The sequence below is a fragment of the Leptodactylus fuscus genome, chromosome 11 (assembly GCF_031893055.1).
Source record: "Leptodactylus fuscus isolate aLepFus1 chromosome 11, aLepFus1.hap2, whole genome shotgun sequence".
NCBI lineage: Eukaryota > Metazoa > Chordata > Amphibia > Anura > Leptodactylidae > Leptodactylus > Leptodactylus fuscus.
In genome coordinates, this window is record NC_134275.1 from 6401358 (window position 1) to 6426729 (window position 25372).

General features: G+C 45.6%; 1 protein-coding gene across 3 annotated transcripts in view; it reads left to right on the top strand.

Moving 5' to 3' along the window:
* Positions 1-25372, top strand: part of LOC142184539 (muscleblind-like protein 3) — a 101500-nt gene that overhangs the window by 5119 nt on the left and 71009 nt on the right. Inside the window, exon 1 of one of the 3 annotated variants that reach the window (XM_075259454.1) lies at positions 23099-23611. The exons of the other annotated variants lie outside the window; for them this stretch is intronic. The gene's annotated coding sequence lies outside the window, so the exon portion shown is untranslated. Of the gene's footprint in view, positions 1-23098; positions 23612-25372 lie in introns of those variants that run through there. 3 annotated transcript variants of the gene reach the window in all.

Consider the following 25372-nt stretch of genomic DNA (forward strand, 5'->3'; position numbering starts at 1 on the left):
CAGAGGACAGACGCTGGTGTATGGAAGTAGTGCAAAGGACAGACGCTGGAGTATGGAAGTAGTGCAGAGGACAGACGCTGGTGTATAGAAGTAGTGCAGAGGACAGACGCTGGTGTATGGAAGTAGTGCAGAGGACAGACGCTGGTGTATAGAAGTAGTGCAGAGGACAGACGCTGGTGTATGGAAGTAGTGCAGAGGACAGACGCTGGTGTATGGAAGTAGTGCAGAGGACAGACGCTGGTGTATGGAAGTAGTGCAGAGGACAGACGCTGGTGCATGGAAGTAGTGCAGAGGACAGACGCTGGTGTATGGAAGTAGTGCAGAGGACAGACGCCGGTGTATGGAAGTAGTGCAGAGGACAGACGCTGGTGTATGGAAGTAGTGCAGAGGACAGACGCTGGTGTATGGAAGTAGTGCAGAGGACAGACGCTGGTGTATGGAAGTAGTGCAGAGGACAGACGCTGGTGCATGGAAGTAGTGCAGAGGACAGACGCCGGTGTATGGAAGTAGTGCAGAGGACAGACGCTGGTGTATGGAAGTAGTGCAGAGGACAGACGCTGGTGTATGGAAGTAGTGCAGACAGATGCTGGTGTATGGAAGTAGTGCAGAGGACAGACGCTGGTGTATGGAAGTAGTGCAGAGGACAGACGCTGGTGTATGGAAGTAGTGCAGAGGACAGACGCCGGTGTATGGAAGTAGTGCAGAGGACAGACGCCGGTGTATGGAAGTAGTGCAGAGGATAGACGCCGGTGTATGGAAGTAGTGCAGAGGATAGACGCTGGTGTATGGAAGTAGTGCAGAGGATAGACGCCGGTGTATGGAAGTAGTGCAGAGGATAGACGCTGGTGTATGGAAGTAGTGCAGAGGACAGACGCTGGTGCATGGAAGTAGTGCAGAGGACAGACGCCGGTGTATGGAAGTAGTGCAGAGGACAGACCCTGGTGTATGGAAGTAGTGCAGAGGACAGACGTTGGTGTATGGAAGTAGTGCAGAGGACAGACGCTGGTGTATGGAAGTAGTGCAGACAGACGCCGGTGTATGGAAGTAGTGCAGAGGACAGACGCTGGTGTATGGAAGTAGTGCAGAGGACAGACGCTGGTGCATGGAAGTAGTGCAGAGGACAGACGTTGGTGTATGGAAGTAGTGCAGAGGACAGACGCTGGTGTATGGAAGTAGTGCAGAGGACAGACGCTGGTGTATGGAAGTAGTGCAGAGGACAGACGCTGGTGTATGGAAGTAGTGCAGAGGACAGACACTGGTGTATGGAAGTAGTGCAGAGGACAGACGCTGGAGTATGGAAGTAGTGCAGAGGATAGACGCTGGTGCATGGAAGTAGTGCAGAGGACAGACGCTGGTGTATGGAAGTAGTGCAGAGGACAGACTCTGGAGTATGGAAGTAGTGCAGAGGACAGACTCCGGTGTATGGAAGTAGTGCAGAGGACAGACGCCGGTGTATGGAAGTAGTGCAGAGGACAGACGCTGGAGTATGGAAGTAGTGCAGAGGACAGACTCCGGTGTATGGAAGTAGTGCAGAGGACAGACGCTGGTGTATGGAAGTAGTGCAGAGGACAGACGCTGGTGTATGGAAGTAGTGCAGAGGACAGACGCCGGTGTATGGAAGTAGTGCAGAGGACAGACGCTGGTGTATGGAAGTAGCGCAGAGGACAGACGCTGGTGTATAGAAGTAGTGCAGAGGACAGACGCTGGTGTATGGAAGTAGTGCAGAGGACAGACGCTGGTGTATGGAAGTAGTGCAGAGGACAGACGCTGGTGTATGGAAGTAGTGCAGAGGACAGACGCTGGAGTATGGAAGTAGTGCAGAGGACAGACGCTGGTGTATAGAAGTAGTGCAGAGGACAGACGCTGGTGTATGGAAGTAGTGCAGAGGACAGACGCTGGTGTATGGAAGTAGCGCAGAGGACAGACGCTGGTGTATAGAAGTAGTGCAGAGGACAGACGCTGATGTATGGAAGTAGTGCAGAGGACAGACGCTGGTGCATGGAAGTAGTGCAGAGGACAGACGCCGGTGTATGGAAGTAGTGCAGAGGACAGACGCTGGTGTATAGAAGTAGTGCATAGGACAGACGCTGGTGTATGGAAGTAGTGCAGAGGACAGACGCTGATGTATGGAAGTAGTGCAGAGGACAGAAGCTGGTGTATGGAAGTAGCGCAGAGGACAGACGCTGGTGTATAGAAGTAGTGCAGAGGACAGACGCTGATGTATGGAAGTAGTGCAGAGGACAGACGCTGGTGTATGGAAGTAGTGCAGAGGACAGACGCTGGTGTATTAAAGTAGTGCAGAGGACAGACGCTGGTGTATGGAAGTAGTGCAGAGGACAGACGCTGGTGTATGGAAGTAGTGCAGAGGACAGACGCTGGTGTATGGAAGTAGTGCAGAGGACAGACGCTGATGTATGGAAGTAGTGCAGAGGACAGACGCTGGTGTATGGAAGTAGTGCAGAGGACAGACGCTGGTGTATGGAAGTAGTGCAGAGGACAGACGCTGGTGTATGGAAGTAGTGCAGAGGACAGACGCTGGTGTATGGAAGTAGTGCAGAGGACAGACGCTGGTGCATGGAAGTAGTGCAGAGGACAGACGCTGGTGTATGGAAGTAGTGCAGAGGACAGACGCTGGTGTATGGAAGTAGTGCAGAGGACAGACGCTGGTGTATGGAAGTAGTGCAGAGGACAGACGCTGGTGTATGGAAGTAGTGCAGAGGACAGACGCTGGTGTATAGAAGTAGTGCAGAGGACAGACGCTGGTGTATGGAAGTAGTGCAGAGGACAGACGCTGGTGTATGGAAGTAGTGCAGAGGACAGACGCTGGTGTATGGAAGTAGTGCAGAGGATAGACGCTGGTGTATAGAAGTAGTGCAGAGGACAGACGCTGGTGTATGGAAGTAGTGCAGAGGACAGACCCTGGTGTATGGAAGTAGCGCAGAGGACAGACGCTGGTGACTCCAGCCAACACTGCACAATGTCTGCCAGAGCTCATGAGTAACGTCATGATCTCTTGGCTACAATATATTAGTCATTTATTGCGTCGATTCTTACAGATGTAGCAGAGCTGAATTTGTCATTCCTGTATTCTAGGTTTACCTGCAGTCTTACGGAAAAACATGTAATATATTGTGAACGATAGCCTTAGCTTTGCTGCAGTAGCAAGTTCAACTCTGTCTGATTCTGAGCCATAGACCGTAAAGGTGAAACAATAGGACGCTTTATATGCATCAATTCACAATCCCATTGTCTGAATAGATTTGGCTGTGACATGAGATATTTTGCGAATTGATGCATTTGGATCGCTGCATGTATTCGGAATAGAAGGACACGTCAAACGTCAAGGACACTTAATTCAGTCCCTGGGAATCCGTACATTTAGCAGCTTTGTGACTCTGGAACTTTGAGCAACTGCTACTTTATCCGCAGTGTTACAACTTACGGTTATATAACATTTATATATGATCTATATCTATGCTGGCCCTGCAAATTGAAAATGCAATAAACTTGCAATGCCATAGGCATTGCTGCTCTGCGGCACATCCAATTTGCCAGTCCAATCACCTTGCACGTTTTGCTTGTGAGAATCGGAAGATCGCATGAAAGCGAACCAGTGGGTGCCATGTTACTAAAGTACAAATTTTCTAGGAATGTCTCAGTAAGATACAGAACCGGACTACATGTACCTGGCTCTATTTCATGATGGTAAACACTGTATACTGAGTGCGCCTGGGGTCTGTCACACACAGAATCCTCTGCAACAGTCCCATTCGTAGGATTGACAGTTGCAAAAATGAAGGGGCTCGGCACCAAAGCAACCCCATCCAGATAAATGCAATAGTTTGCAATGCTAGAAATCAATGACTTCTTCAGATACGCTAGAATTATTTGGTTTGAACACATCTCACAGACTGGTTGGCACAAATATATGTAATTTTTGCATTCATAGTAAGACGCCTTATTTTGGAATTGAGTAGAGGTCCAAAATCAGATTTGCCCCTCGTGTTTGGTAAACCGTTCGGGGAGTCCGCATGGGGAGCCCCCTGAACAGAATGCTAAATGCATTGGCAACCAGTGTGCAGTGAAAGCACATGGACGCCATAAACTATAATGAGGTCCTTGTTCTTTCCGCATGGTGTCTACACAAGTCATGTGGACAGGAAAGTAGATCATGAAGCACTTTTCTCTCCATGGAGACCGTGCTGAAATCTCATGGACCCCATTATAGTCTATGGGGTCCGTGTGCTTTCTCTGCACACCGCTTGTCAATGCGTTCGGTAGTCGGTTCGTGGGGTTCCCCTGCAGACTCCCTGAACGGATTACCAAATGTATATGTGAACCGAGCCTAAGATCAATGGGAAAAGCATCTGCAGTAGGGTTTTCCGATTATTTTCCAGCCACGATCGTGAAATTTGCTCGATTGCTGATCGGGATTCGATCTTTCCCAATCTTTCAACCCTCATCTCCAGACAAGCTAGAATTTTTTGCTTTGAACACATCTCACAAACTGGTTGGCACAGATATATGTAATTTTTGCATTCATAGTAAGACGCCTTATCTTGGAATTGAGTAGAGGTCCAAAATCAGACTTACAACCACTGTGAGCTTCTGACATACCAGACGTTCATTTGGGCTAGACGAATTCTTTTAGCAAAGTTGCACAATTTTGCGTTTTTGGTTGACTTTTTGAGTTATTGTTTTATTTTAAATGTAGATTGGGAGCCCCATATAGAAATCATCATGCACATTTTTTTCCCCTATCAGTATGTCTTTGTAGAATGGGAGTAAATCCACACAAACACGGGGAGAACATACAAACTCCTTGCAGATGTTGTCCCTGGCAGGATTCGAACCCAGGACTCCAGTGCTGCAAGGCTGCAGCACTAACCACTGAGCCACCATGTTGCCCCTAACTTTTTGAGTTATTGTTTGTGAAGAAGTGTTTGATACATTTTTGGAACTTTGCTGACCCGCCATATCATAGGAACGTAGAAGCGTCTCCCCTCCTCTGTCACTTGATTTCTTGCCATTTCCTTCCACCTCCTTTATACATTGCCGCCTCTTTGATTTTCACTTCTTTATTTTAGGCTCTGATGTTTTTTTTCACTTTGTTCCGTTCAGTGGTCCTTACAGAGAGAAAAAACTCCAGAAACGTTTCTATTAATGGCCCATTGATTTTACTTTGCCGTCACTTGGCTTCAATTAGCCTCTGTATTTATGTGCGGAGTCGTAGATGTCGCCTCTCATGCGATAAGGGCCGAGTCTATAAGTTATTACAAGCACATACTTTATTCATGGGCTCACAGCTGTATTACATATTTGTGTTGTGCAGGTCCATAGAAATCTGGAGGAACTTTATACCATGGCCTAGGGATTGCAATGTGAATGAGGCCTAAATTCTAAATTCTGTATTAGTAGGTATATAGGCAGATCCCAATATTGCCCGAATACAGAACAACCACCAAACAAATCCTGTGCACAGAAGACATTTAGCAGGTCCCATGATGGCGACTTTCTTCCATATTAGTGAAATACACTATGTGATCAAAAGTATCCAGACACCCCCAAAAACATCCGAGTTCCATATTCGGTGCATTGTGCTGCCCCCTACTGCCAGGTCCTCCATATCAGTGACCTCAGCAGACATTAGACATCGTGAGAGAGCAGAATGGGGAACTCACGGACTTTGAACGTGGTCAGGTGATTGGGCGCCACACATCACGCAGGTCAATGCCAAACAACGCCTCGCTTGGTGTAAGGAGCGTAAACATTGGACGATTGAACAGTGGAAAAACGTTGTGTGGAGTGACGAATCACGGGACACAATGTGGCGATCCGATGGCAGGGTGTGGGTATGGCGAATCCCCGGTGAACGTCATCTGCCATCGTGTGTAGTGCCAACATTAAGATTCAGAGGCGGTGGTGTTATGGTGTGATGGTGTTTTTCATGGAGGGGGCTTGCACCCCTTGTTGTTTTGCGTGGCACTATCACAGCACAGGCCGAAATTGATGTATTAAACCCCCTCTTGCTTCCCACTGTTGAAGAGCAATTCGGGGATGGCGATTGCACCTTACAACACGATGGAGCAACTGTTCATACTGCACGGCCTGTGGCGGAGTGGTTACACCACAATAACATCTCTGTAATGGACGGGCCTGCACACAGTCCTGACTTGAATCCTATAGAACACCTTTGGGATGTTTTGGAACGCAGACTTGGTGCCAGGCCTCACCGACCTACATCGATACCTCTCCTCAGTGCAGCACTCCGTGAAGAATGGGCGGCCATTCCCCAAGAAACCTTCCAGCACCTGATTGAACGTCTGCCTGCGAGAGTGGAAGCGTCATCAAGGCTAAGGGTGGGCCAACACCATATTGTATCCAGCATTACCGATGGAGGCGCCACCAACTTGTAAGTCATTGTCAGCCGGGTGTCCGGATACTTTGGATCACATAGTGTATATCTGGTAGCACAGCTGCTGAGACCTGCACTATACCTGAGTATATAGCTGCTATCATACACCCGTGTCAGCGGAGAGGAGCTGATTGTAAGATCCATTTTCATGACATACATATGAAGATGTAGCAGAGCTGAGTTTGCATTTTGCTACAATGTTCTTGGACCCTGTGGACTTTCTGTCCACACGATGCGTTGCCGCCACGCTTTTCCCCACAGCGCTTCTTTGTTGCAGGACCTTAGAATAACGGGGCTGCCTCGCGCAAACAAAAGCTAAAAACTTCAACATCTTACATGACTTTTTTGCCTCCTGATTCTTGACTGGATGATTCTATCTCAGATTTGGAAGAAACGTTTCCCTTTCATCCGTATGGAGAGACCATCACTTCTTGACACGCTCATGTTGCTTTTAGGCGTTTTTTATAATATTTCTCTATTGAGTCTTGAACCCAGAACCTCTGATATGGAAGGGAACAATCTAGTGGGAAGATCTATCCAGTAACCTCCTGCTAGAGGGGGATTTTCTCAGCCTAAAAACCTCCATAGCAAAGTGAATCTTTACAAAGCACTTCTAAGGCACAGCATACAGAGAGCGATCTCTATATACCGGTACGTGGGACCTGCAAAGAAGAACAGTGGTATTGAGACTGCCAGGCCTAGGAACTCCTTCCACTAATACGAGGTGAATGCGTCACTCACCTCCACTGTGTTGTTGCATTGCAGAGGTCCAGGGTTCAAGACCCAGCAGAACAATATTATAGAGAGCGCCTGAAATATTTAAGGGTGGTATGAGAGTGCTGGGAGTGGAAGGTCTCCCTGCACAGGAGTAGGGGGAGCTGGTCCTCCTGTATGGAGAGAAGGGGCAAAAAACTCATGTGCAATGGTGAAATTTTTAATAATTTAGCTTTTTGCTAAAAATGTTTTCATTTGGAAACATTTTTTAAGCCAAACAACACTTTAAATTGCACCTGTCAGATATGTGGTCCTATGTCAGAGTGGGGTGTAATACAGGGGGAGAAGCCGAGCCCTGTGAGACATAAATCCGGTGCAAACCTGTGCACCGAAATGGAAATCTACACCAGTCAGTAACTGGCACAGATATCCTGTATAACACCATGAAATTGATGTGCGTTATAATAAGTAAGTCTGGCTGACATGTGCCCACCCTGCCCTGCTGTACCCACATTCACTGAGAGTGCTCGGCAAGGCACAGACTAGGGATATGTTGCATTTTTGTTGCAAGAGAGGGCCTTGTCCAAAAGATGTCCTGGTCCCGGGCATCTACTCATCTTATTGACCTATGTCATAGAGTGATCCTTGGAGAATTAACAAGCACTCCAATATATGACAAATGTTTGACACCTGCAACACTTGACTTGTGACATAGGCTTATGGTCTCTGGTTTAATCCAGGGGATACATGGTGTTTTCTCTGCAGTGGTCTCTGAAATCCCTTGGTGTTTAGCAGCATGTTAAGTCTGCTTAGTGCTGACCCTTGTCCATTGCTGAGAGACCAGATAATGCTGTGAGCCCCTGCTACACCAATTTCCAATTATGTCTGTGTTTTTTATAGGGCTAACGTATAGGTGCACAGGTCCAGTTACAAAAAATGCATAACCCTCACTTCATTTTGATGGAGATACAAAGGAAACACTAACACGTCTCTCTTTTTGCAAAATCCTCAACAAAGCAAGAAACAATTGCAGCATGTGTGACCTTAGCCTATGATTAGGATAGACCACCAATCCCTGCACAATCAGCACCATGTCAGGTACTATACAGTGCACAGAGCTGGACATGACTGCAGCTCTGTGTTACTCCCATCTGACAATGGGCCATTAAAAAAAAAAAACCCTGGAAACCCCTTTTAAGTTCCTGTAAGGGTATATACCGTAATTAACCAATTCATGACCAGATATTGGATTGTGTGGCATGTTCCAGTGTCATCAATAGGTTCCAGTGATATTCTGACGATTGTTGCTTCTTATGGGCACCAACCGCGCTCCAAGTAGAACGTCACATTATTCCCCTGTAATGGATGGGTGGATGGGTGTTGCGGCCATGTTTTGTTTTCCAAATCCTGCTTTGGTGATGATAAAAAGTAGTTGAGTAATGGTTAAGGATCAGCTCACATATCGAGAGAGAGTCAATTACACGACATGTTGAACCTGCTATTTGATCCTGTAATTAGAGCGAACCAGTCACCGAGCCTTATTCACACTACTGAATGTCTTACAGAGCTTGGCAGAGGTTACGAAGCCCTGTCTGATATTCGCAGCTCGGGGTTGTTAATATTGCTGCGGAATTTTACAGCTAATTGAAGCAATGCCATGTAATCCGTTAATGGTACATGTATACCGTGTGCGGGTCTGTACGGTGTCGGTAGCTTAATATTCGATATATTCGATATCTCACATAGACGCACATGCTGGGGCTGATTTCCTAACATCGGTGAGTGCCTGCCTTGCTAATAAGATCCGCTGGCATGAGACGTCCCAGAGTAATTAAGAGGCATAATAATATATTAAGTTTGGCACATCTTGAGATGTCTGAGTGCCACAATCTGCAATCTAGGCCAGCAAGGATCTGGCGGAGATCTCAGCTATAATTTATGCCATTTTTTGCAGCATAAATTATAATATATTTGTAACCTGATCTGCGTTCAGATTTGGCCACTTTTTTTTAAAAAAAAAAAAGGTCAGAAAATTTGAGAAATTGCACATGCAAAAAAATTGCACCTTGCAGAGAAGTGGAGTAAATAAAACTTGCAATATTTAAGGGCATCACATTCTACTGTTCCGTGCGGACTCAGCGCAAAGAGTAGACAGATCCCATTATAGTCTATGGGGTCCATGTGCTTTCACTGCACAGCGCTTACTAGTGCGATCGGTAGTCCGTTCGGGGACTCCCCCCAATGGATTACCGACACAGATGTAAACAAGGGGCTACGGCAGGAGATGGGAAAGATGCAGAAGGAGCTGGCATTGGAGCACTTTCCTGCAATGACTCTCAGAGTATGGGTGAAGCAGAGCTGGAACGTTCCTTGTGCAACAGGCATAGCTGTAACAGTTTGGCTTTGGGGCAATGTGGCTGCCACTTTGTCTCCGTCCTTCCAAGTGAATACTGCTGCCGACTACAAGCTGTTCACCTTTACTCCGTTGGGTGAAACTGGTTTTGCTGCTACTTGTCTACTGGGAGTTAAGTCAGATCTGGCTGCCACCCAATTGCAGGCTCCCTCCTTAACTGACTTAGCTAGGAACGTACCCTCTTAAATAGGCAGCCGTGACCCATGTCCAGGGGTATGCAGTTGCCTGGTGCCATGCATCCCCATGCAAACTAGGAGACCAGACTCCACCGTACATTGGAGATGCAGCCACTTGTGCCAATGTGTCCCCATATGAAGTGTTTATACAAACAAATCCACCCCTGCCAGGGGCCATGTGGATCTTACTGACCTTACTCTGCCTGGCCATGCCCATGAAGCCTAACAATAACATACAGAAATATCAACATATGGCAGAAGAGTTCCCAAGTACCGCACAATCTTACACCTAGAGTCTAGACAGTCATAGATCTGCCTAGGGATAGTTACAAGCAGCCAAAACATTTTAATTTGACTCTGTAAGGGCGGGTTCACACCTGAGCCCGTGCCCGCTTTAGGCAGTCCGGATGGGTTTCCGTCTTCTGCCCCGAGAATCTGGACAGAGGACGGAAACCCGGCAGTCAGTTTTCAAACTCATTCGCTTTAATGGGTTTGCAAAGAGACCGCCCATGAGCATTTTGTGCCTGTCCGTGATGAAACCATTTTTTTTAACCGGACACAAAGTCAGACATGCAGGACTTTGGGTCTGGTTAAAAAAAACGGTTTTGCCGCGGAGAGGCACAAAACGCTCGCGGGCAGTCACTTTGCAAACCCATTCAAGTGAATGGGTTTGAAAATTGACTGTTGGGTTTCCATCCCCTGTCTAGATTCTCGGGCCAGAAGACGGAAACCCATCAGGATTGCCTAAAGCGAACACGGGCAAAGGTGTGAACCTGCTCTAAGGGAAGTTTTTTAATATTTTCACTGCAGAAGGTATCTTAAAAATTCTCACATTTTTCTACTTTTTGACAACTGACTTGCCAAGGCTAGAGTTTAGCAGATGGGGGTGCAATCTCATAGACCCTGCCAAATGTATGGAAACTCAACTCAAGTCCCTGGCAGCTGCTAGTTGGCACAGATTTGATATTCTGGCACATGGAGCACCAGAGATTTGCCTAATGTATTAAGAAGCATGCGTCTCTAAATCCGGCACCTCTTACCCCATCACAGGGGAGATCCAGACCGCTGTCGGCAATACGAGTCTTGATACATCTCTCCTTATGTCTCTGTATATGATTTGGGACTGTTTTCCAGTTCTAGATTCTATAAAGATATATAAAGGACGCCCAGAAGTTTAGACATATTTAGATAAGAAAAGAGCGCGTTTGCTTTAAGATCCTCGGCTTATTATTTGCTCTGAGCTTTGTAATACAACTAAATGTATCTCTCAATCTGTGCAACTTCCGATCCCTTATCTCTGTAGACAGCCCGGGCCCTGTCTCACATGCTGCTTGTCTTCAGCTTGAAGACTCTGGACCAGTTGTGACAGGATCTATGTCAGCACATCATTTCACCTCATCCACTGATGCAATGCCTGATGAAGTGGAAAGATGAGCGATTTTCCACCTGGATTATACCATACGTTTCATTAAATGACATGTTGAGTATTTGGATACTTTAGACATTGTCGTAACGGCCAGGGTTGCAGACTGAGCTGCAGAGGGGCCCAGCAGCCAAGGGGCCCCTTATGACTCAAGCACCTAGTGCTTACTATAGACCATAAAAGCAAAGCATGAAAGAGGGAACCTCAGAGTCCAGGGAGAGTAGAAGACACGGAAGACAATATGGTGATTGGAAGCTTTGCATCCAGGAGCTGAGACGTACTCTGGGGCTTATGTGGGTCCTAAAGCCCTTCTGGACTCTGGTATTGTAAATGGCGTATGATAGGTAGGAAAGTGAGTTAACCCCAGAGCTTCAAGGATTGGGGCTGTTTGCTAAGCAAATATACTTACTTGCTGATTTATTTTTTGGCTGAGATTTTGGAAAATTTCAGTATACCCACGCTCCCTTTTACTAAAGCTGCACCCGAGTTGGAGAGCGGGTGGCAATTCTATGCTCCTTTATAGTATACGGCATGCCCTCTTTTAGTGACATGGTCACAACATGTGCTGGTCACACTATACCCCTTTTTTTGTGACGTGACTAGGGTTGAGCCAATCTTGAGATTTCAGGATCGATTTTAAAACCTGATTTCCGATCATTTTCCAGCCGATCGTGAAATTTGCTCGATCACCGATCGGGATCCCATCTTTCCCGATCCCGATTGCTCAACCCCAGTCAATGCTTCTCCATGGAAAAAGTCACTTTAGGGTTGAGCCGATCTTGAGATTTCAAAATCCAATTTCTGATCGTTTTCCAGCTGATCCCGATCGTGAAATTTGTCCGATCGCCGATCGGGATCCGATCTTTCCCGATCTCGATCGCTCAACCCTACTCAATGCTTCTCTATGGGAAAAGTCACTTTAGGGTTGAGCCGATCTTGAGATTTCAAAATCCGATTTCTGATCATTTTTCACCCGATCATGAAATTTGCTCGATCGCCAATCGGGATCCAATCTTTTCCGATCGCTCAACCCTAGATGTGATCATATAACATGCAACAGCATTTCACGGGGCCTGGGGGATACACGTAATCTTCCAGGACATTGGGAAGTCACTCCATTTTATCAGAAGAGACAACTTTGGCACGCATGCTTATAAATCATTTCTATCCAACTATATAAACATCTTCTGACACTGCACCGTCCATCACCATCACATATAGAGGCAAGAATACGTTCACGTAAGGGTTGCCCATAGTTGGATATTCTGAACCGTACCGGGGCAGCTGTTTGCATTTATATATTCTCCACTTGATAAAAAGTTAGTGATAGCAACAGCAGGAATCATTCACGTGTTTCTTGTTGCGTGGTATCACGGAGACAAATTCACAATTTATTTGCATGAATATTTGTGTATGGATCAAACAAATCAAAGCACCAACCTGAGTATGAGGTTTATTTACAGCACAAGAATAGAAACCTTGGGAAATTTGTAATCCATCAAGGATCTAACAGACACCCACGGTTCTGTTGTTTGGGGTCAGTATGTCTGCCGGTAATGTACAGTGGTGGGTTTTGGTACTGATAGTCATTGGAAGTCTTCCCGTTCTCTCCTCTTCACCTAGTTCTGGCCACTAATATGTTGCCCCCATTTACATTGCTGAGAAGTGGTTGGGATTCTGCTTCATAGGGTTAGGGTTCAGACGGCCGAGTGTGCGTCCAAGATGGGGCCAAGTCTATCACAACAGTGGATACAGTCAGATGACACTTGGAGTGACATCCGAGGGCATTCCATGATACATTGACCCAGTGGCGTAACTAAAGTCTTGTGCGCCCCGGTGCAATCTTTTGTCCGGGTCCCCCTACCTCTCCCTACAGAGAATTCTTGATCGTGGTGGATAGGGGTGCTAAGGAGTTTAATCCACCTTATTGTGGTCGGGTAATCAGTGGGTCTCCTTGGAATCTCAATACTGATGCCAGTGCTTATGAGCCCCCTAAGGCTCCTGCGCCCCAGCGTGACTTCACCATCAGCACCCCCTTGAGTTTCGCCCCCACATTGATGGCTATGAGGCTTCCAGATTCATTCTGTTAGAATAACCCGGGGCAGAATAGGACCTGCTCTATAATCATCCATATTATCAGAACCGAATGGCTCCAGAAGCCCCATAGACATGAATGCATCTGACTGCATTCCAGGGTCAACTCGGCCCCCAACTCGGAAGCCAACTTGGTCATGTGCATGGACCCTTAGGATACATTTGTGCTAGTCTAAATTTGGAGAGGAAAGTCTTGCAAGCCTGACTTTCATCCAGCAATGTCGGCAAGCAAATAACCGACACTTGACGGATGTCATCATAGTCCTTCGGGATCTATTGTTATGCGTCATTCTTCTTGTGCTACGGTGGATCAAAGGATGCAGATGTGAACGTACCCTAATACATAGCTAATACATGTAGATTTATAGTTCGGCAATCTCCACTAGCTTTGGAAGTAGCCCCGCTCTTTGTATATATATATATATATATATGTTATTATCAAAGATTGTCTTCATTATTAGGCTTCACATGCCAAGATAACAGACTCCGGTCCACGCGTCACGTCCTCCATTTACACGCCATGTTGTTGTACTAAGCGTATGCTGAATATTTCAGCTATGACAAGACGTAACGCTCATCTCGCGAAGACGCCGACCTTTCATATCAAGTGAGCGATTTGGCAGAATCTGAAATTCTGCAAATTATCCTCAGATCTCCTTTTTTTTTTATTTTAATGCTGACATATCTTTGCATTGGGAATGAGAACACATTTTGTAGTCATTTAGTGTCGAAAACTGCGTGTGCAAAGCAGTACGAGAACCTGCGCGTTATGGCTTTGATCCGAGCCGCCTGTGCACATACATATTTTAGTGACTTTATGTGGATGAGGCTGAGCCTATAAAACAGGCCTGGAAATGAGCGTCTGTCTCGCGCGTACAGAACAGAACGCCGCAGCCGAATCGGAAATCCATGGTGAACGGGATTGTCTTTGTAGTCCATATCGACCAATCCCAGCGCAGCTTTCACATCGGAAGCGCAGACTAGGCGATGAAAGCTGCGCGGTGATTGCTCGCTAGGGGCAAGACATAGTCCGTCCTCAGTTTCCTCAATGTCCCCGGATGTCTTTGATCTCTCCCTGAATCATCTTATCCCTGTTTGTGCTTTACTGTAACCGTGACATAAAGAGCGTTTCTAATACCTCACTTGGTTTCCATGACTAACGTTTTTACGTATCAGACGGATACCTCTGCGGGCCCTTCGTAATAAAGAATCTCTCTGTTTGCTGTCGAGTGTGTCATCTGATCAGTGATGTAATGGGCAGAAGAAAGACGCATTGTTTGCCCATTTGTTTTAGGAAGGAGACGTTGCTCTCGAGGTTGATGAATGGCAAGTCCTGGTAGGGCGTCGTGTAATAACACCACCGCCGACCCCATAGACCCCGGACTACTAAAATGTGTGTATAGAATATATATTATGGATGTTGTGTATCATCCTGAATGTAGAAGAGGAATGGTGAACCCCTCTGGGAATCCGAGGTCTGCAAGCAATTCCGCCAACCAAATGGTAAAGACAAACTCAGCTCGGCTATGTTTTCTAGTTGGAGGAAGGCGCGTTCGTCTTCATAAATGAGCGCACCCCCTGCTTGTCCGTAAGCCTGGGGGGAATATACACAACCTCATGGCTGGCATGGTTTTCTCATAGAGGGCCCGATGACAAGAGCAGTGCAAGAAAATTTGCAAAAACTATTATATTTTTTTAACCCTTGTACGCCAGAAATCTGCCTCTTTCAATGGGGTGTATCTGGGCTTAACCTTGATGGACTATTCTTAGGCTTGAGAGGTGCGGCCCCTCAAAACATTAGTGTTCAAGTCTTGTGGCTATGTCTGATTTTACAGTTCAGCTACGATCACGTGAGTCGGTGCTGCAGTACTAGATACGACCTCATGGGATAGAGTGTCAGTCTAGGGTCCCATGGGACGATATGGGAACACGGCGGTGGGAACGCATCGTGGTTCTTCCTGCAGCGCTTTGAACAGAAAGTTTCCTCTGCAGACTTTCTGTTATAATCATATCTACAGGGAAGCAGCCGCCATTTCCATAGATATAATGGATATGCAGCGATTTCCAAAACCGCGCTAGTTTTGGAAATCACTGCAATTTTAAATGCAAAGTGAGCATGGGATTTTCATGAATCCCATACACTTTGCAGTTAGTATAAAACGCCCCTGTGGAAACAAAGCCTGTGGGCCCCAGCCTCACGCCTACATCTCTGAAATAGAGCTTCATGAGGTAGTCACCTGGAGTGGTTTTCCACAAAAAAAACAAAAACAAATAAATGATCAAGAGTTAAACTGGTACATGGCAGCCATTCTTATAAAAGAAAGTCAAATCCTGCAGCCGTAGCAGCCAAACCAACACAGGAGGTTTCACCATCGGCCCCTTTACTAGATCTCTAGATCTTTGGAGGACCACAGATTCCCCAAATGGATCTCCCAGTGATAAAACAGACTCCAGCCAGTGGGATACCCCATGACAGCGCTTCTGAACGCACTTCCCTGAACGTAGGTTTGTTATATGGTGATATTATTTGCAGATTCCCTTGGCGAGATCCAGAATATTGGGATAAATATAGTCATAGCTGACAAAGAAATTTGCTTCAGATGTAGCAAACCCTAATGGAAACACGAAGCGCCGTACCATAGTCCTCTTCATATCGAAGGAAAGTGAGCCAGATAGGAATTTTGGTTAATCGTTCCATTAAATTAAAAGGGTTTAGTCTTTATTCTTTGATACGTTCACTATATTCTTAAAGGGAAACTTGCATTGACTTAGTAGAGGGGCCAAAGAGGTGGCAGTAAGAAACCAGAGCCACGTCCAGTTGGAGGGTCTCCCCATCTGTTGGCGGCATGCTCTTAAAGGGCATTGGACAAGTGATATCTAAAAATAGAGGACCCCTTTAAAAGAACTTATTGGACAGGCGATTTGCTTTAACGGAGAGGATCTCTAAGTATTCAGGGACCCCTGTAAAATGTACATACAATATTAATATTCCCTTGTCCGTCAGGTATAACATACCATCATCCGTACCTGGATCCAGAAGAACATATATATACTCTATCTCTATAATTAATGTGTCTCCTATATTTTACGGTCAGGTTTTCTAGGCCATGTGTCCATACCGGGTGCATGTGTAAATCCGTCAAGAAATACAGTCCTATGAAAAAGTTTGGGCACCCCTATTAATCTTAATCATTTTTAGTTCTAAATATTTTGGTATTTGCAACAGCCATTTCAGTTTGATATATCTAATAACTGATGGACACAGTAATATTTCAGGATTGAAATGAGGTTTATTGTACTAACAGAAAATGCGCAATATACATTAAACCAAAATTTGACCGGTGCAAAAGTATGGGCACCTCAACAGAAAAGTGACATTAATATTTAGTACATCCTCCTTTTGCAAAGATAACAGCCTCTAGTCGCTTCCTGTAGCTTTTAATCAGTTCCTGGATCCTGGATAAAGGTATTTTGGACAAACAATTCAAGTTCAGTTAAGTTAGATGGTCGCCGAGCATGGACAGCCCGCTTCAAATCATCCCACAGATGTTCAATGATATTCAGGTCTGGGGACTGGGATGGCCATTCCAGAACATTGTAATTGTTCCTCTGCATGAATGCCTGAGGATTTGGAGCGGTGTTTTGGATCATTGTCTTGCTGAAATATCCATCCCCGGCGTAACTTCAACTTCGTCACTGATTCTTGAACATTATTCTCAAGAATCTGCTGATACTGAGTGGAATCCATGCGACCCTCAACTTTAACAAGATTCCCGGTGCAAGCATTGGCCACACAGCCCCAAAGCATGATGGAACCTCCACCAAATTTTACAGTGGGTAGCATGTGTTTTTCTTGGAATGCTGTTTCTTTTTGGACGCCATGCATAGCGCTTTTTTTTATAACCAAACAACTCAATTTTTGTTTCCAAAATGAAGCTGTCTTGTCCAAATGTGCTTTTTCATACTTCAGGCAACTCTATTTGTGGCGTACGTGCAGAAACGGCTTCTTTCTCATCACTCTCCCATACAGCTTCTATTTGTGCAAAGTGCGCTGTATAGTTACCGATGCACAGTGACACCATCTGCAGCAAGATGATGCTGCAGCTCTTTGGAGGTGGTCTGTGGATTGTCCTTGACTGTTCTCACCATTCTTCTTCTCTGCCTTTCTGATATTTTTCTTGGCCTGCCACTTCTGGGCTTAACAAGAACTGTCCCTGTGGTCTTCCATTTCCTTACTATGTTCCTCACAGTGGAAACTGACAGGTTAAATCTCTGAGACAGCTTTTTGTATCCTTCCGCTGAACAACTATGTTGAACAATCTTTGTTTTCAGATCATTTGAGAGTTGTTTTGAGTAGCCCATGATGCCACTCTTCAGAGGAGATTCAAATAGGAGATCAACTTGCAATTGGCCACCTTAAATACCTTTTCTTATGATTGGATACATCTGGCTATGAAGTTCAAAGCTCACTGAGGTTACAAAACCAATTTTGTGCTTCAGTAAGTCAGTAAAAAGTAGTTAGGAGTATTCAAATCAATAAAATGATAAGGGTGCCCATACTTTTGCACCGGTCAAATTTTGGTTTAATGCATATTGCGCATTTTCTGTTAGTACAATAAACCTCATTTCAATCCTGAAATATTACTGTGTCCATCAGTTATTAGATATATCAAACTGAAATGGCTGTTGCAAACACCAAAATATTTAGAACTAAAAATGATTAAGATTAATAGGGGTGCCCAAACTTTTTCATAGGACTGTATAATCAGTATATACTATATACTCTTCTATAGGTGTTTCATTGGGTTACACTCACAGAACAGCTTAGATCTAATAAAGTTGTGTCTTTGCATTGCTCTAAGATGGTGCCATTGATCCAGTAAAGTCATGTTTTCGGAAGCGTATCTGTACTATCTCGAATGGAGGGTGCGAGTTATTGTGTCATTTACATTCAGGACTCTCATACCCCCTGTAAGAGGTCGGATTGTTTCCACAAGATAAGAATGAATGATTATGGGTAGCGAATTCTCTTATCATTTCCAACTAAATGGATTGTGCCAGAGAAGAAAACGCGCCAGGTTCCCTGAAAACAAGAGCAAGACCAAAAGATATGTAAAATAGATCCTTCAGGGTCTCCCCAACTACAGGAGGATATTGTAGATGGAGTCTTCAACTCTTCTAATCAGTTTCCCGGCACTGGAACACATGGAGTATTTGGAAGGTTTCCAATATGTATTTTCTTTCTATTGCATGGCCCCAACGTAATCCATAGGGTACATGATCTATCAGGAGGTCTTTGGAGTGTGGGAGGAAACCGGAGTACCCGGAGGAAACCCGGGGAGAACATACAAACTTCTTGCAGATGTTGTCCTTGCTTGGATTCATAGGAGGTCAGATGTAATGGAAGAAGGGAAAAATATTCATCAAGAATGCTAGAGACTGGCCGGATTCAGGTCTGTTGACCATTATTAATCCATGTCAGGAACAACAAGCCACAAGGAACGACAGATTGGTAAGTACTAGAAGCATAGGTGACAGACAAGACAAGCGCAACAAGTGTCATCTGCATTGAGGAAACATTAGAGAACTTGTTGGATGATGAATAGTAATAGTAAACCAGTGGAAGACCCTTCAAAGGCACTCGAGGATCCTCCAGCTCTTGGGAAACACATACCTTGTGTTTGTCATGTCTGCACCACTTAGACTCTTCCATTCATTATAGCCATATCAAGGGCCACGCATGCTTTAACATAAGAGGGCTTCTTACTGATCGCTAGCCTAAAGTGCACAACGGTGATGGACTATTTGAGGGTTTGCAGATGGTTGACGACCTTGGCCCCAGCAGATTTTGTCTGCATCATAATAAAGGACTCTCAAGCAGGTTGTATCAACACTGTAGGGATTGTAGGGTTATAGGTTGGACTTGATGGACTAATGTCTTTATCCAACCTCATCTACTATGTAACTATGTATCAATAAACAGAGATTCCTGCAGATGTCCTGTAACCAGGATTGTGAATAAGGATCTCCCATACCTATGGGAAAGTCCATTTACCACGTGCCCCTATGTATAGTCATAGTGTAGAATGAGGAGGCCGGTTACTTTGCATTCTAGCTCAGCATTGCCTTTTCTATCTATCCAATTTTTTCCCTGATCTATTTATACGGCAGAATTTTATTCTTTTGTTTGTGTTAATCATAGTCAAGGTCATGTATGAATAGTAACACAATAGATCTAATGTTATTACTCTGCATCCATCATGTTTAGGGCTGCATCTGGGTGTCACACAGGGGCGTAACTACCGGGGAAGCAGCGAAGGCAGCTGTCACAGGGCCCAATACTGTGTACTGGGGCCAGTATGGGGCATAATACTGTGTACTGGGGCCAGTATGGGGGACATAATACTGTGTACTGGGGCCAGTATGGGGGACATAATACTGTGTACTGGGGCCAGTATGGGGGACATAATACTGTGTGCAGGGGCCACTATGGGGCATAATACTGTGTGCAGGGGCCACTATGGGGCATAATACTGTGTGCAGGGGCCACTATGGGGCATAATACTGTGTGCAGGAGACACTATGGGACATAATACTGTGTGCAGGGGTCACTATGGGGTATAATACTGTGTGCAGGGGCCACTATGGGACATAATACTGTGTGCAGGGACCACTATGGGACATAATACTGTGTGCAGGAGACACTATGGGACATAATACTGTGTGCAGGGGCCACTATGGGGCATAATACTGTGTGCAGGGGCCACTATGGGGCATAATACTGTGTGCAGGGGCCACTATGGGACATAATACTGTGTGCAGGGGCCACTATGGGACATAATACTGTGTGCAGGGGCCACTATGGGGTATAAAACTATGTGCAGGGGCCACTATGGGACATAATACTGTGTGCAGGGGTCACTATGGGGCATAATACTGTGTACTGGGGCCACTATGGGGTATAATACTGTGTGCAGGGGCAACTATGGGGCATAATACTGTGTACTGGGGCCACTATGGGGCATAATACTGTGTGCAGGGGCCACTATGGGACATAATACTGTGTGCAGAGGCCACTATGGGGCATAATACTGTGTACTGGGGCCACTATGGGGACATAATACTGTGTACTGGGGCCACTATGGGGCATAATACTGTGTGCAGGGGCCACTATGGGGCATAATACTGTGTACTGGGGCCAGTATGGGGCATAATACTGTGTACTGGGGCCACTATGGGGCATAATACTGTGTACTGGGGCCACTATGGGGCATAATACTGTGTGCAGGGGCCACTATGAGACATAATACTGTGTGCAGGGGCCACTATGGGACATAATACTGTGTGCAGGAGCCACTATGGGACATAATACTGTGTGCAGGGGCCACTATGGGGGATAATACTGTGTGCAGGGGCCACTATGAGCATAATACTGTGTGCAGGGGCCACTATGGGACATAATACTGTGTGCAGGAGCCACTATGGGACATAATACTGTGTGCAGGAGCCACTATGGGACATAATACTGTGTGTGCAGAGGCCACTATGGGACATAATACTGTGTGCAGGGGCCACTATGGGGCATAATACTGTGTGCAGGGGCCACTATGGGGGATAATACTGTGTGCAGGGGCCACTATGGGACATAATACTGTGTGCAGGGGCCACTATGGGACATAATACTGTGTGCAGGGGCCACTATGGGGGATAATACTGTGTGCAGGGGCCACTATGAGCATAATACTGTGTGCAGGGGCCACTATGGGACATAATACTGTATGTGCAGAGGCCACTATGGGACATAATACTGTGTGCAGGGGCCACTATGGGGCATAATACTGTGTGCAGGGGCCACTATGGGACATAATACTGTGTGCAGGGGCCACTATGGGGGATAATACTGTGTGCAGGGGCCATTATGTGGCATAATACTGTGTGCAGGGGCCACTATGGGACATAATTCTGTGTGCAGGGGCCAGTATGGGACATAATACCGTGTGCAGGAGCCACTATGGGACATAATACTGTGTACTGGGGCCACTATGGGGCATAATACTGTGTACTGGGGCCACTATGGGGCATAATACTGTGTGCAGGGGCCACTATGGGACATAATACTGTGTGCAGGGGCCACTATGGGGCATAATACTGTGTGCAGGGGCCACTATGGGACATAATACTGTGTACTGGGGCCACTATGGGACATAATACTGTGTACTGGGGCCACTATGGGGCATAATACTGTGTGCAGGGGCCACTATGGGGTATTATAATGTGCGCAGAAACGTGCGGGGGGGGCAGTGGTAGGGGTCAGTTGGACGAGGTCTTCAGCGCCGGGGGGGAAGGGCGGGGCCCCTATGTCAAAAGTTCGCCACGGGGCCCCGCCATTCCTAGTTACGCCACTGGTGTCACATTATAGAACAGGTGAAAGCTTTGCTATAAACCATGACCCGCACTAGTCTTAGCCCTGTAACCTTTGATGGTTCATTGTCACACTTGTACTATCTCGACCTTATCTAGACAAGGCTTAGGCAGGTAATCTTCAGAGCTGCCTGTACACATGTGAATATCTTAACCAAATATGACTTATATTGCCCACTAGTTCCCGGCAGTCCTGGATATTGCCTATATCAGTGAAGGATTCTCTTTCCTGGTTTGCTCACAGCCTTATCCTCTGCACTCGGGATTGTATTTTGCTGGAATATCCCCTATACTAGGAGTCGCAGATAAATCCATCAAAACTGCCGAATATAGGACATGTCTTATTTTATTATAGTCCATTCACATAGTCCACAAGAAAAGCTGTTGTGTAAATCGGGTTCTAGGTTTGTATTGATTTTCGTGTAGCTGTGCCTGGTTTCCGTTCTTTGGGTCCCTAAGCGAACCTGAGGCGAAAACCTAACCCTCTTAAAAAGCAGTTACCCACAGAAACGGGAAACCCCATAGACTATAATAGGGTCGGCTGGGTCACAAGAAGAACTTTTTAATGTACTAAAATTCCTTGAATCCAGCATTGACAGACACTAATGGATTGGCCAGTATTTTGTATTATGGGACACTTACATAAGTGCAGAGATCACAGAGGACGCCCAAAGTAAAGCAAATTCTACAAAATATACAAATATCACTTTTGGTTTGCTTTGCTACCTTAAGGAGACTTTGCCTTTACAGGCCTCCTTACAGTATGGAGCGGCTTACAGACCGTTCATGGAATTCTGGGAAAGGAATATGCAAATACATTACCCTTCATAGAAAAGGAAAACTTCCTCTAGCGCCACCTTTTGGAAGGTAGTTCTCTATAGATCAATGCCTGACTTACTAAGAACTTGAGTGACATTGACCAAAGCAGAAAATCTCTTCCAAAAGTGACCCATCTGCAGCCCGCTGTATCAGGGTTATTGCAGGTGAGAGGTCATAGATTTGGGTCATAAGGGGTACTTTTCTTTACTAGATTGGGGCACCCCTGAAAAAAAAATTACCTTGGGGCACCGACTCAAAAAACATGTTGCATGTAGACCTCCTTTTGGTCTTCTCAGAGTGTCGCCCAAGGTTGGGAATTGCTGCCATAGAGTCTACTAGTTGGTTTTCCCTACTCGCGTTAATATTTTGGATTATCGTTCAATTTTAATGTTCAGTCCAAGATTCTCACGTAGTTCATGTAGAATTTCTGGATTCTCCAATGAAGAATAAGAAGACCTTTATAATAAATCTGTACAAAGTGTCTAATTCTGATAGAGAACCTTCCTAAATAAGATATTGTGCGGCGGCGATTCTTGCTATAGTGTGAAGTTTCACAATGTTGCTCTTTGTTGTTACTTTGTAGCGCTTTGTTCTTTGGCTGCAGCTTCTATATGTGACTGTATTCTATGGGCCTGTGTGCTCTATATAAACACCGGTCACTTGTGGAGATTTATTTCATGACTACCTAAAAATGTATTCTGGGAAAAGATTGTGTTTTATGGCCGCCCCTAAATGCAGAAGGAGAGAGCGAGAGCCTGTAATATGATCTGTTCTTGAAAGCTTTGCTGAGGGTAGCATGCTGCAGACATAAGCTGTGTCAATAGGAACTCTATTCAGTCTGAGCAAACAGCCTCGTGACCCATGTTTGATTGGCAGCCTGTCTAAGGGAGGGCCTTTCTATAGAAAGAGCTCACATTTTGGCGGCACTTCTGACTGATTTCCTGACTGCTTACTTATTTTCGTCTTCTCGGGCTGGGAGACTTTGTGCACGCTCGTATTTCTCGCTTTGGTGGGCCATCGCTGGGAATAGAGCACGTTGGAGTATGCGGAAGATGGTGGTTGCTTTCTGTTCATGCTAATCCCTGGAAAATGCTGCTCGGGCTAATGAGAGGTTTCCAGTCGGAGAAGAGAATGAGGTATGGGCTCACTTTACACGTCCAGATGCCAGGTGCTTTGCCAAGACTGTGCGAGCTAAGAGGGGCAAAGTACTGTAAGCGCATGTGATAATTGGACGGGGAAAGTACACGGTTTACGGCGAGATTGCATGTGTCTGTGGGTGTGAGCGCCCTTGTGTTCTGACTGCTCAGACCTCACCTATTCTATAACACATTCATACAATGTCCTGCGCTGGACTGCACCACAGCTGGACGCCCCCATGTGCACGCACGGATTATATACCATATAACGTATCATTCTACTAGATCTAGAAGTATAGCGGTGCTGTCAGGACAAATGTATCTAGATATTATACTGCAATAATACAAAATCTAGACATGCCTGTATATCTATTCCCTGTAGTATCACATATCATGGATTTGCTTTGCACTTACATTTTTGCATAGGAAAAAGTTCAGATCCTACACCCAAAAGAGGCCGTCACTTTCACTGTAATTGACGGATTGTGATTAGTCTTCCAATATGTTGCACTTACATGTATGCTACAATCCTTGTATATATATCTAACCAGCCCCCCTTGTACTGCCCAGAAAGAATAACATCAAAGATGTCATAGAAAATGGCGCAAATACAGCTCACATAGTTTTACGGAATATGCAGACCGATATGCGTGTACTATATTTATTTTAAGGGTGGCGTATGAGCCGAGGCCACAACAGTAGTATTGTGCGTGCCTTGTACAGGGCTTTAGTCCAGCTGTGTAAAGGTGTGCAGTGCACCTAGGTAGTATTAACCTGTTCAGTACATGAAGAATGAGGATATTGTATGCACGCAGGGCAGGGACGATGGAGTTAACCAGAGTCTGCTGCAGACAAGGGAGAAGTCGCCTGATATTTATATGTTTACTGTTGTGCAGAAGTGAAGACGCAGGAGGAAGTGCTGGGATCCAGCGTGAGCGGAAATGCTGCTGTGTGTGTGTATGTGTGTCTGAGTGTGTATATGTGTGTGTATGTGTGTCTGTGTGTATATGTGTCTAAGTTTGTGTGTCTGTGTTTGTATGTGTGTGTCTGTGTGTATATGTGTATGTGTGTGTATGTGTGTCTGTGTGTGTCTGAGTGTTTGTGTCTGTGTGTGTGTGTGTCTGTTTGTGTGTGTATGTGTGTCCATGTGTATATGTGTCTGTGTGTGTGTGTATATGTGTCTGTGTTTGTGTGTGTATATGTGTATGTGTGTCCATGTGTATATGTGTCTGTGTGTGTGTGTATATGTGTATGTGTGTGTGTATATGTGTCTGTGTTTGTGTGTGTATATGTGTATGTGTGTGTGTGTATATGTGTCTGTGTTTGTGTGTATATGTGTGTGTGTGTCTGTCTGTGTTTGTGTGTGTGTGCCTGTGTTTGTTTGTGTGCGTGTGTATGTGTATATATGTGTCTGTGTGTATATGTGTGTATGTGTATGTGTGTGTATGTGTGTGTGTGTGTGTGTATGTGTTTGTGTGTGTGTGTCTGTGTGTGTGTATATGTGTGTGTGTGCGCGTGTGTGTGTATATATGTGTTTGTGTGTGCGTGTGTGTGTGTGTCTGTGTGTGTGTGTGTGTGTGTGTATGTGTATGTGTGTGTGTACTCTTGGAGGTTGTCTGGGCGGCCTGATCTAGGAGGCTGTTTCTTGCTTCCCCTCTTGCTTGTATCACAACTATATAGTGTACTGGTATATAAAGGTCACATGTATGTACATTATACACATAAATACAGAATAACTACAGTGTGTGTTTATATGTAAAT